The 13960-nt window shown below is 37.8% G+C and overlaps 1 protein-coding gene across 3 annotated transcripts in view; it reads right to left on the bottom strand.

Moving 5' to 3' along the window:
* Nucleotides 1–13960, bottom strand: part of LOC106052027 (low-density lipoprotein receptor class A domain-containing protein 2-like) — a 192096-nt gene that overhangs the window by 141482 nt on the left and 36654 nt on the right. The gene's annotated exons all lie outside the window — the stretch shown is intronic.

Raw genomic sequence — 13960 nt, 5'->3', positions numbered from 1 at the left:
TAAAGAATTCCTATGTAGATCGCGTCTTGATTGCATGCAGATATTGTGTTTACGTTGTTGTGGCTCTGGTGTTGTTTTCCTTAATACAATTTAATATTGAGGATAGACAGAAAGTTAGAATGATGAAAGAAAATATCTTATTGACCTAGTTTACAGACAGAGGACCAGGTGTTGAGTTCGAAAAAAAGTAACATAAGCAAGAACATTAAAAAATATTTGTAAAAAAAAAAAAAAGGCAATATCTCTATTATACAATTAAAAAAAAAATTATTACAAAAAAATTTATTTAAAAAGTTTTTTTTTTTAGCTCAAATCGAAAGAATTGACGCCGTCAGTCTCTTGACTAAATGATTCTACGAACTAGACCAGCGGGCAATGTATATGAAACGAATTATTTATTATTACTTTTATAACACGTACAACTCATAAGATCTAGTTTAGATCTAAAGCTACTTTTAGATCTAGAATGTAGACCTAGTCTCTATTAGATTACGTAAAAATATAGTCAAAGCTAAGATAAACTATCAATAAACTTCGAGCATCTTTAAATGTTGTTGTTTTATCCCTTGAACAATTGCAATAGATCCAGGCCTTTAAATCTAGACTTGGAAGACGATGCGCAAACTTTTCCTGAACATTAATTTATTAAAGTTTTGAATCAATAATTCTTTACATTGGAAATTCCCGAACGCGACAGTCCTTTTAAAAACCGATGTTCTGGATCTAAGTCTATAATAGTACTCAAGCCAAATTTACATTTTATGTATTTTTTTTACTTTAAACAAATTATAAAGGTCAAACTACAATTTTCCCCATGTGGCCAAAGATATACATCAATTGGTTAAATTTCTAGGAATATCGTTAGAGTTGTATTTGAGTTCCGAGACGCGTCCAGGTTCCATGCAGTTCCTAAAGGTTTTATGAAGTCCTGACTTGAACAGAGGTATTGTAAAAAAGCTTTGTCGTAATAATGGATTTGTGACGCGTGTATAATGGACCTCATTCATTAATCATAAACAAACAACATTTAGCCACGTGATAATATTGATAAAACAATGGGGAAAAAACGTATCACGTGATAGCCTTAGTGTGTTACGTAATTTAAATAGAAGAGATAGACACTGGGATTTTGAATTTCGGGATTTTTAGGGCGCCACTGAGTCAACCCAACTCTAATGGGTACCTGACTTTAGTTGGGGAAAGTAAAGGCGGTTGGTCCTTGTGCTGGCCACATGACACCCTGCTCGTTAACCGTTGGCCATAGAAACAGATCACCTTATTATCATTTGCCCCATAGATCGCAAGGTCTGATAGGGAAACTTTACTTTTTATTATAACAAGAGGACTGATACATTAGTGGGCTAAAATAATTCAGTGGGCTGATAATTCCGTGGGCCGATAATTCATACACTAATGTGTTTACGTCAAGAGAATGTACTTTAACACATTGGGGTAAGACGACCATACATTTGAGATCTCCTTGAGGAGAACAACATTCAACTAACTAGCTATCCCATTAACTAGACTAACACTTAAACAAGGTGTTAATATCAATCCAGTAGATCCGGATGGTAGTGGGTAGGCCCAAGACTTTTGAAACACAGGCGTATCGAGAGCTTCGAACGGTTACTTCTCCTTCATCGCCCCAACCACCTTCTCCTATACCCCCATCCCCCAGTTACCTCTTTAACACCTGTCGAAAAAAAAAAGGTGATTGCACTTCAGGGAAAGAGGAAGGACACTCCGCTAGCCTGGGCCTGGAGTGTCACTTGTACTGTACAGGTTTCAGCTAGGGCAAGCATTCTGAACCTATCGTACCCTATACGTATTAACATCGGCAAATGGGAAGAACGGAAGAGGGTTTCACAATTTTTAGTTTACCCTCCTGGGTACAGGATAAAGTAAATTGATCCCCTTTTTGTTCTGTACAGAATATTTTCATTCCAATCTGTGTTGACACTCGGTAACTAAGGACGTTCCACAAAATCAACAGAGTATAAGATATGTCAATGACTTCATTCGATAAAATTGGCTATCATATGAACAAAATTTACAAATGAGTTTCCAGGCTCATTTTGATTCTAATTTTTCAATAAAATGATGCTTATTACAAAGCCTAAATTAACTCACTCCTTCTGTTGCCTGTCTGGGGAATACTTCTACCCCGCCCCCTTTATCAAATTCTCAGATCAAGTTGAAATGTTAAGCAATGTTTCATTGTCGATTACAACACACGAATCAATAAATAACAAGGTTACAAAGACAGTTTGTGTGGAAACACAAACTCAAAATCGGCCCCCGAAGTGGTCCACCCAGGCAGGCTTCAATATTTTCAGAAAGAACATCCGAATGAAATTATATCAAAGACAAATGAGAGATAAGAATGGAGAAAGAAGGTTGACAGATCTTGTGTAGTGCCCCAACGGTCTCGCATATCAAAGGATAGGTGCAACCGTGCAAGTGAATGCAAAGTTAGATGTGAACCTGGCCTAACTAGTGCCCCTTTCAGACCTTGTGGTCTATAAGGCAGATGATGTAAAGTTCATCTGTTTTCGTGGCCTACGGTTAACGAGGATGTCGTGTGGCCAGCACAACGACCAACCGCCTTTACTTTTCCCCAACTAATGTCAGGTACCCATTAGAGCTGGGTGGACTCAGAGGCGCCCAGAGGCGCCCAAGGATTCCGAAGTTGAAAATCCCAGTCTTCACCAGGATTCGATACCGCTCAGCTACCGCGCCTCCCCTGGCCTAACCGAAGTCTTACAATTGATGTAATTGTTTTGAAAAGGCTCAATCTCTTATTCGAATCCTTATTTAAAAAAATAAAAAAATACACCATTAGGGTTTAACATTAATTAGTAAGAAAATGCAGTTTACAAGATTACTATTCGTTTTAAATTAGGTCTAACTTATCTTCTTCGTCGCCCAACCATGCGGGACACCACGCAATCACTCTCTAACCCTTCTTCGGCCTCCTCCTACCCGCACCTGCGCCTTCCGCATAAGCCGCGGGTCGATTAGTAGACTACCATTGTAACACATGTGTCTTCTTCAAACAGTCGGTGAACATTTTGTCTTCAATCATTGTCATTGAAGTTTACAATGCATTTACATTTCAGATACTTGTTAATTATTCTTTATTTGTAATTCTTGTTTTAGAAAACAAGGAAACTGACAGAGACTTTTACATAAAAAAACAAGGAAATCGTCAGTGACTTTTAGAGAAGAAAACTTTGAAATTGACGTGACTTTTAGAGAAGAAAACTTTGAAATTGACGTGACTTTTAGAGAAGAAAACATTGAAATTGACGTGACTTTTAGAGAAGAAAACATTGAAATTGACGTGACTTTTAGAGAAGAAAACATTGAAATTGACGTGACTTTTAGAGAAGAAAACATTGAAATTGACGTGACTAGAGAAGAAAACTTTGAAATTGACGTGACTTTTAGAGAAGAAAACATTGAAATTGACGTGACTTTTAGAGAAGAAAACATAGAAATTGACGTGACTTTTAGAGAAGAAAACATTGAAATTGACGTGACTTTTAGAGAAGAAAACATTGAAATTGACGTGACTAGAGAAGAAAACATTGAAATTGACGTGACTTTTAGAGAAGAAAACATTGAAATTGACGTGACTAGAGAAGAAAACATTGAAATTGACGTGACTTTTAGAGAAGAAAACATTGAAATTGACGTGACTTTTAGAGAAGAAAACATTGAAATTGATGTGACTTTTAGAGAAGAAAACATTGAAATTGACGTGACTTTTACATAAAGCTCAAACAGAATTGTGAATGACGCTGACTCTTGTGAATGACGCTGACTCTTGTGAATGACGCTGACTCTTGTGAATAACGCGGACTCTTGTCTACTTCAATAGTATCATAGTTACTTTGGGGGGGATTTTCGCTACAAAATAAAGCAATGTCAAGGACGCTAAATTGAACTTGACTGTAGCCAACAAAATCGAAACAAAGAAATTGGAGGCTACCAACGGAAGAGTTTGGAGACTTTGATTTTCAAGTGCTAAAAAACAGCAAGGAAAATTATAGAACTACTAAGCATAGTATAGTCATAGAACTACTAAGCATAGTAAAGTCATAGAACTACTAAGCATAGTATAGTCATAGAACTACTAAGCATAGTATAGTCATAGAACTACTAAGCATAGTATAGTCATAGAACTACTAAGCATAGTATAGTCATAGAACTACTAAGCATAGTATAGTCATAGAACTACTAAGCATAGTATAGTCATAGAACTACTAAGCATAGTATAGTCATAGAACTACTAAGCATAGTATAGTCATAGAACTACTAAGCATAGTATAGTCATAGAACTACTAAGCATAGTATAGTCATAGAACTACTAAGCATAGTATAGTCTATGGCAAAGCTTAACATTTCCACCATTGATGAATATATCTATTAGATACAGATCTGATATAAACATACATTTTAATTTCGGTCTGTATTGGACGATTGCCCTTTCTAAAATTGGCTTTATAAATAGATAAATAATAATAATGTTAATATCTGGATTTATGGTATGCAATCTAAAATGTTTATATATTTATATACTAGCCGGATATGACCCGCGGCAAACGGGCCTTACTGATCTAGTGGATTGGAGTTAGATCTAGATCTATGGCAAATGTTCCATTCACATTTTTTTTTTAGATTGTCATGAAAATAAAAGTAGAGTTTGAAAATTGGTTTAGCCGAAATATTCATGCCAAATATATAATGCCGTGAAAACAGTTTTAACAGATTTGTGAAGTTTCGTTCTTTAATGGAGATAAATTTAGTTGTTGCTTTTAAAAGATAGTGTTACAAATGAACAGTGACAGGTAGAGGTCACTACGTGTGACCCGGTCGAGATGACACAGCAGCGAGTGTTCTCTGGAATCTACGCGTATAAACAACGACAGGATGTGACGTGTCCTCACGTAATGTTCCAGAAGATACTAGCAGTGTTTGTGCAACATTGGAGAGGCGATTAGGGACTCTATATAAGCCAGAGAGTTAATGTGAAAGTCAGTCGTCGGTACAATCGTCGGTACTGTTGTCTACTGTGCGAGACAGTGAAAGAGAAATGTGTACGACTCGATGCAAGTTAACTAGGGTAGAGTTAACTGGAGCGGACTACAGTCGTTAAAGTCTATACAGCGAACTACAGTGGACTTGAGCCGTTACAGTCGATGTAAGACGTGTACGACTCCGATTCGGTAGAGTTGAGTACGACTCGAAACAGTTGACTAGAGCGGAATACGGCTCGATGCAAGTTGAGAAGAGATGAATTGCAACGCAGTATAGCTAACTGTAAACTGACAGATATTGTACAGTCTTCTACGCTACATGTTACAGTGACGAATTGCTAGAGTTAATAAAGTTATATGAAACTGAAAGTTTAGTCGTCAAGTTCTTTGCAGTGTTTTTATTAGTGTGTCTACTCGAACATTTAGCCAGAAGATTCAGAAATACCTAACAATATTTTGAGGGCCCCTGGTTGCTAGAGGGACATTAAAAATACACTACTCAGTGACTACTGTCTCAGACATGATGTAAGGAACATTTAAACCAGGTTTTATCAATATCGGTCAAACGGTTTTGATTTCTATGATTAGTAATAATGAAAACGTGCAGGTATTAGTATTAATGTTGAAGCTTTGTTCTGATTTCATGTATTCAACTTGTCTGTCATGTTTTTCAAATTTTGATTTGTCTTCAAGATAGTCTTTGTTTTCTAGCCGCGTCTCAGATTCCATCCCCCGAGCGTGATGTCACGCCAGATGACGAAATGGCGGGAACCAGTCACGCGACCATGATGTCGGCTAACACGTGACGGAATAGGGCAGCCGTAGAGAGTACAACTCTGCTCGGGCCCCCATGGTGCGAAGATATCGTAAGGTTTCCAACCGTTCGCCTCCGTTGTTCTCATTAGACCCATTACGGACGAAATGGGAACACATTTCAGTGAAGAATGATAGAAATAGATCAACAGACTACGATTATGTTGAGGATGGCTGTCAGGTCGAGTGGCAAGCGCTTCGGACTGTCATCTCAAAAGCTACGAGTTTGAATCCTGCCAGAAGGAGAATTGTGTTATGACGTCTTAATATTCATTTAATTAGGAACGCCCTAAACTTATAAGATAATGTTTGAATTCTGTGAATTATCTGTTTTTCGAAAATCATGACATACTATGAACGACGTCTCAACATTTTCTGTTCTTTACAAATATCAAATGTGAGCTTTGATCATAGTTTCCTTTCAGACATTGCAATCTAAAGGGCAGATGATGTTAACTCTTTCTCTCCGTAATTATTTACCACATTTTGGTGGAATCAACGTTCGTATGGTCAGTTAGGAGAGAAAGAGTTAAGGTCATCTGTTTCCTTGACCAACTTTCAACGAGCATGTCATGTGGCCAGCACAACGACCAACCGTCTTTACTTTCCCAACTTATGTCAGGTAGCCATTAGAATAGGGTGGACTCATAGGCGCCCGAAAAATCCCAAAATTCAATTTCAAACTTCTTCGAGGCTCGGCCGCCCAGGTTCGAAACCCAAGCGCTTAGCCACTCAACCACCGCGCCAGCCTGACATTTGATCATAGCAATAAATGTAAAGCAGTGAAAAAAACAAACAAACAATAAACAAAGAAATTCATCAATCACTTAAAGTAGTTAAGATTATGCAACAGAGTTTCTTGACAGCTGCCAACTCTTAATAGCAAATTATCCTGCATGTTCTTAGCAACAACCTACAAATACGCATAATTATTAAAATTCACAAATATTCAATCAACAGGCAAGCCTATTATCCTGCACATTAGGAAATAAGAGGCTTCTGCATGCCAATTATCTTGCACATTAGGAAGAAATTAGAGGCTTCTGCGTAGGAAACAAGATGAAGGATGCACTTTGTGTGTAGACCTAGTTTATTATCAACACACTACATTATACAAAATATTCCAAGTCAAACGTTCTGTCAAAAAAAAAAAAGATTAAAATTAAAAGGTAGTTTTAACAAAACAAAACATCTCCTTTATATATTTTCTAGAACGATGATTTTACTCCCTCTAACTTCCGTATTTTCGCGCATATAACCCGCATACGAGTTTAACCCGCACACGCGTATAGCCCGCACAAATTACAAAATAAGTAAAAACAAAATTGTACAGCTCGCACTCTTATATACCCCTCATGTGCCAAGCGTAACTTGCCATAAACTTGTCATAATTGATTACTGGTATCTTAAAGATTCTCTGCCGCATCTGTATTATTTCACTTCTTGAGGTTTAACTTTATATTTTATAAAGCTTTCCAATGTACATTTCACAACCACACTGCGAACTACAGGAGATATAAGGAGACCCACTGAGTTTCCGTTATACTAAGTTTGTTGTTGGCCTCTTTCAGTCGTAGGGTGACTCTGGTTCATCTCAAACATTTCCTCATGTGACTGTGGAGCCCTATTTAGGAGAGACACTCCCGTCCACAAATATCGCAGGTTCAGGTGGCTTTCACTTCGGTGGTAGAGGAGCCAGCAATTTTACATGTCACGCTTTTCTTCCAGAGTTTTCTCGCTGTCCATAGCTTTCTTTGTCACTGTCTCTCTCCATTCAGTGCGGTCATTCTCTACGGACAACTCAAGAAAAACTGGTCGCCCCCACCTCCGTTACGTGGATGTAATAAACGGGACCTCACATCAATGAACATTATACTGACCATTGGGAAAGCATAGACCCAGAACGCACTAGATGGAGAAAGTGATCAAAAAAGCTATGCTTTGTTTATGTGTAAAATAAATTGTGTACACCTCACCACCTTTATATACCCCGCACAGTCACCATTCGTATGTAAATACATTTATAACGCACGGGTTATATGCATGACAAAACGATAATGAGTGTTCGATTGAAAAAAAAAGACATTTTAAGAGAAGATTATCCTGATAAAGCGAATGTATATATTGTTACGAATCTCACTATCCAGCCTCTCTGCAAACTGCACCATACACCACCAACTTAAAGAACTTGACAAGTCAGGGCTCCAAAATAACGTAAAGGTTTAATGTCAATAAATAACAGCCAATACTGTACAATTGGCAGCACGTAGAACAGTACAAATAGCTCTGCGATAACAAATATCTTTCCGATAACACCGTTCCGCCGTATCAAGTCTTGCACTGGCCTCTCCGTCTCGTTCCGGGCTTGCACTGGGTTCAACAGTTCAGGACTGACTTCACACACTAGGCTCGTTGTGTCGGACTCGATCGCAGACCAAGATCAAGACGCCGTTCGTCTCAACTGTACTTGACAGTACTCCGCACTGAACCGTGGTAATGCTCCGTACAGAACCACACCGTTGAACTGTGCTGTAGTCGACCGTGTTCTGAACTCCTGTCGTGAACCCGCTTTCTGAACCGTCTTGACTGCGACACCTCCGCTCTTATATAGGGTCCCTACTGGCCTTCTCGAACCGGACAGAACGCCGCTCGACGTTTCTAGGTGGTCAGATGACTACAACTCTCGTGACGCTACTGAGCTCTGTTCACGACGTCGATCCTTCCCGGACCGCCGTCGATCCTTCCCGAATCGCCGTGTTGACACTCGTCTAGGCTGACCGTGGTAAATCGTCACGGTTGACCGCTCGTCTAGCGCTGGCCTGGGGCGATTTGTGTCGGCTGACTACACACACACCACTACCCCTCTCTGTGCCACCACCGAGTTTATAACAATATGTACTACACTTTATAATATTCCAATACTAGGCCTTTAGATCTAGAGCTTAGCAGACTGTGTTCCTGAACTCTGGACTAATATAAGGCCTACATGCTGAAATGCCCGAAGTTAATTCTGTTTCTCGTTCTCTAGACACATTTAAATTTCTTTCTTTTAACCTAAAAATGTTATAACGGTCAAACCAGAGTTTTCCCCGTGGGCCAACAAGCTGGTGGTTCTTTTCCATACGATGTACAGCAACTGTCAAATTTAGAGGATAAGCGTTAGAGACGTTTTCGAGAATTGCGTCCACACTCACAAGTTTTTGTTTTCACGCAGTTGCGAGTTAAATGGAAGTATTGTAAAAATGTAAATCTTTTTTTTTCTTCTGAGATCAACGATGACTGGATCTAAGCCTGAACGCATAATGTTGTTTGTACAACTAACTGGCAGTTTGGACCAATAGCTCGTTGCCACGTCACGGGTCTGTACGACCAGGCAACGAGCTATTGTCTTGAGTGCCCACAGGTTGTGACGTTGCAGGTCAGTGCTCGGGCCTTCTATGACGACTGGTCTCATGCACAGCAAAACTTATCCAACTTGGGGGCCCTGCTTTGATCAGGACTCGGGCTCCAGGCTAATGGTTCAGTAGCCGCGCAATTGGCAACTCTGTTACAATGCCTCCGCAGTGGAGTTTCAAAAATTGTTTATCAGATGTGCAATAGTGCACTCTACTCAACGACAAACATTGACATACTGTTAATTACAAGACGCATGATCATCACATTTGATATTTTCTGTGGTACTCTCGAACCGCATTTGTTTTCCAACATATATACACACAAAATGAAGAAATAATTAGAGTAGACATCAAACAAGAGGACGCAATTTCAGTTTTTGGTGTCAAAGAGACTTTTCAAGACAAACTAACAGTGAATTGAAAACAAAAAATAACATACATACAAAAGATATTAACAACAATATATAATATTATATGTAAAATAAAAATAAATAAATATAACTATTCATTTATTTGTTGATGAATTCGCCTGTAAAATAAAATTGATTTTGATACCCATCTTCTAGGAACATTTTCCACCAACAGTATGTAGGTCATCTTACAGACAGGACATGCACCCAACACCCTCCCGTTCTTATAAACGGCGTCTCTGCTAAAGCAATACATTCAACAAATCTGAAGTTTTGCAAAAAAATCTCAGCAAACAAATTTATAAAAAAAAAAAAGAAACGAAACGAAAAACAAGAAGGAAACAATTTAGTTCAATTAATCTTTCAATCTATCTTCATTCCCCCAGACCTGGGAGACATTTTATAGGCAGTGCCGACTTGATGACGGAATGTCTTCGCCATGTTCTCATGTCACGTGTCATTCATCAACTCACCGGATACACTTTTTTTATTTTAAAATCCGGAACACACAAGTTGATATTATACTAGAAATATTTTATACGTAATCTTTGATACATTATTATGCAGTTAACTTAAAACCTTAAATATATTAAAAAAAAATTATTTTTATTACTGAGTTGAAATTAAGTATTTTGCTACCATATTGATTCATAGCATTACTTAAAAATAAAATGTAACACACAGAAAGCCCAAAAATTAAAGAGAAGAGACCGTGAGCTCATAAATTTCCATGATGAAAAAGCTTAGTGAAAAGTACAAATACTGAGATTTCCTATAGAAAAAATAAGGAGAATCCAGATTTATAAGTTGATTTCGTTTACATAGACACTCCCTTTTGTCATCAAAGAGGTCGATTTTTCTATTATTTTTTAAAAAGACAACCATTACGATTGGCTTAGAGAATTAATATATTTTTTTAAATGTTGTTTTCCTCGACCTTTTTAATAGGTCAATGTTTTACTATTTGCGTTTTAATATTTAAGTTGATGTCGTCTCAGAATTGTATAAAGCTTTTAAATTTGTACAAATACCCCTTCTTCCCTAGTGCTATAAGGGCATGGAATGGGTTGCCTGAGCTAGGCAGGAAAACCTGTGACTTGCCAGAATTTAAGTCATTGGTTAATATGCTTGACTAGATGCATGACGAGTAGGACGTAACTGTATTATATAAAACAGAAGAATTTCCCCTTAATCCCCTTTTAAAAGCATTTATTTAAAAAAAAAGGTGGGGGGAGTGTCCTGAATTCGAACTCATGGCTCACATCTCCTCAATCCGACGTGCTGACAACTGTGCTAGCGAGGTGAATATGGACATAGAAGATTGTACAGTTGTATATTGTTTTTGTTTTTTTTTACAAAAGTACTTTAGCGCGGCGACCTATAAAGGGGACAAATTTAGCTTATACAACCACTTCAGTCAATTACAATTTCTTTCCCTTGTTCGAGATACAAACAAAATAATTAATAACCAATAGTCAATTAACTAATTGGTTAATTTTTAAATAGATGCCTGTGTTGTCAAGTAAAAGAAATAATTGTGCACAATTTCAGCTTGATCCGAGATTGGGGTGTCGCAGGAATAACATGTACAAAGTTTTTACCAGACAGACAGAGTGAGTGGATAGAAGCTTTGTACCAGACAGACAGAGTGAGTGGATAGAAGCTTTGACAATAAAAAATAATAATCGCTGGAGAATTAAGATGAGCCTATTTAAAAGTAGAAGAAAAATGATTGTATGAAAACATAACACAGTCATATATTGTTCGTCCAAAACAAAATGTGTTTAAGCGCTTCATACACACTTCATGAGCCCTGACAAACACACACACACATCCAAAGTTTATTAAAACACATTCGCTTGCCAATATCGACACCAGCTTATCTGGCAAACAATAGCGTCTTAGCCAGTGTCTTCCCAATCTTCAGCTACTTAGTGGCCAGGGCCAGGGAGGCTTTCTGGTCAATCAATACACGTGACGGCTATAGCCTGGAGGAAGCAGAATTCTTTCTTCCTGTCGTCTGTTCCGTCTTGTCCTTCTGGGGGTAGAACTTACAAACACACAGACATTCGAAAATCGCACAAACAGGAAAATGCGGTCACAAAAGAGAAATACACACTTCGAGTGGCTACTATATACTTTAATTATAGGCAGATAGATAGATAAATAGATATATATATATATATATAGATAGATAGATAGATAGACTAACAGAAAGACAGGCGGGCAGGCGGACGGATAGACAGACAGACAGACAGATAGATAGATAGATAGATAGATAGATAGATAGATAGATAGATAGATAGATAGATAGATAGATAGATAGATAGATAGATAGATAGATAGATAGATAGATAGATACAAAAGTTATAAGGCAGTGTTGAAGATATATATCATCTAAACATTATTTTTTTTATGAAGAATTTTGGAAACCCTCTTAAAGAGTCTGATCTGATGTTTAGAAAGTATGCAACCAATGTGATGTTCAAAGAAGACTTATATAATCAATAATGAGTTGGTCATCAGTTGCCTGGTTTCATTAGCCTGCAACTTTTTTTTTGCGAACAATAAGACAAATGTACACCTGGACTTAAACTATGTAGTCATTATATAGCAGACGACAGCGTTCCATGGTGAGCCCAAGACGACAGTTATATTACAATTCTAGTCTGAGAGAGTTACAACACTTGTATACTTCTAGTCTGAGAGAGTTACAACACTTGTATACTTTGAGCTGTAGAAAGAGGAATAGTAAGTTCCTTTTTCAGACCCTGTGGTCTCTAGGGCAGATGATGTAAAGGTCACCTGTTAGTGGGGCCTACTGTTAAAGAGGGTGTCATGTAGCCAGGCCAGCACAACGACCAACCGCCATCACTAATTACTTACTAATGTCAGGTACCCATTAGAGCTGGGTGGACTCAGAGGCGCCCGAAGATCCCAAGATTAATAATCCCAGTCTTCACCAGGATTCGAACCCCGGACCTCGGTACGGAAGCCAAACGCTTTACCGCTCAGCCACCGCACCGCATAGAAAGAGGAATACGTGTTGATTATTTTCTACATTTTATATAGAACTATATGAACTGCATTGGATATGCTTCAAACATTCACAAATAATTGATCAATTAGCTCTATTTTTAACTTGACACTCTCCCACCGTTTTTGTTTTGTTATTTCTCTTGGCAGTGAGAAATGAAAAGTTATTATGCGATCTTCATATTAACGAAATAATTAAGAAATCAAAAAAAAAAAGATTCTGGTTTAATAAAATACTTTTTTTTTTTACAAATCAAACAAGAACATAAGACTAAAATGCTAATTAACCTGGTTGCCTGGTCGTGTGGTATGCGGTATGGGTTGAACTCTCGATGTTTCCGGGTTTGAACCCTACATGCCGCAATCCCCCGACCCCCCCCCCCCCCGGCCGGTTGGAGTTTTTAGGCAAGGATGTCATACGAACACATAAAACGAAACAAACCTTGGTTAACTCTATCTCTCCGTAATTTTTTTCCGCGCTCAGAAGGAATTAATATTTTTTCCCATTTGTATTTCACGAGCCTGTTAGGGTTAAACGTCAGAAATGTTTTTCTTTTCATCAGACAATGTTATAATTGGTAGAGATATATGCATGCCCTTTTTATAAAACACAAATCAAAATTTATGAAACCAAAAATAAAGTTAATTTAATTGGGTCAAAACAACGATGGTATCGTGAATCAGGAGAGAAAGAGTTAAACAAATATTAGAACATGCGTCCTCCACCACAATCCAAGAAACATAAAGAAACTAGAGAAGTTGTTCTATTTGGTAGGATAAATAAGGTAGGCCTGCATTAATGCATAACTTCAACTACAACTACAGCGATACGAGTCATCGCTACGACAATAACGGTACGACTACATCGCCACGCCTACGTCAATGCGGCTACAGCTCTAAAACTACGAAAGCCGCAAAGCTGTGAATCAAAAGTAGAAATTACGACCATTGGGTATCGAAGTGCTATTCTAGAAATTTGGTCTTTTAGAATGGCGTGTAATTCATATTGACAGAAGGATTGAGAAAAATGTCTTTGTATGTTTTTAAGCTTTTTTTTTTTTAAAGTGTGTTAAAATTCTTTTTAATTAAGAAAAGAAATGCTAACATATAGACAACACTTTTAAAATACATGGAAATTAAACATTTTTAGCCTTGTAGTATTTTTTCCGGCTCCCGAAAGGGGAAAAAACGCTATTAGTTTTGTGTGGTTTGTCTGTCCGTCCGTCCCGTTTAGATCTCTTAAACTAGAAAAGATAGTGAAAAT

The sequence above is a fragment of the Biomphalaria glabrata genome, chromosome 7, assembly GCF_947242115.1.
Source record: "Biomphalaria glabrata chromosome 7, xgBioGlab47.1, whole genome shotgun sequence".
Classification (NCBI taxonomy): domain Eukaryota; kingdom Metazoa; phylum Mollusca; class Gastropoda; family Planorbidae; genus Biomphalaria; species Biomphalaria glabrata.
Note: the sequence above shows the minus strand (reverse complement) of the source record. Positions and strands in the feature narration are given on the sequence as shown.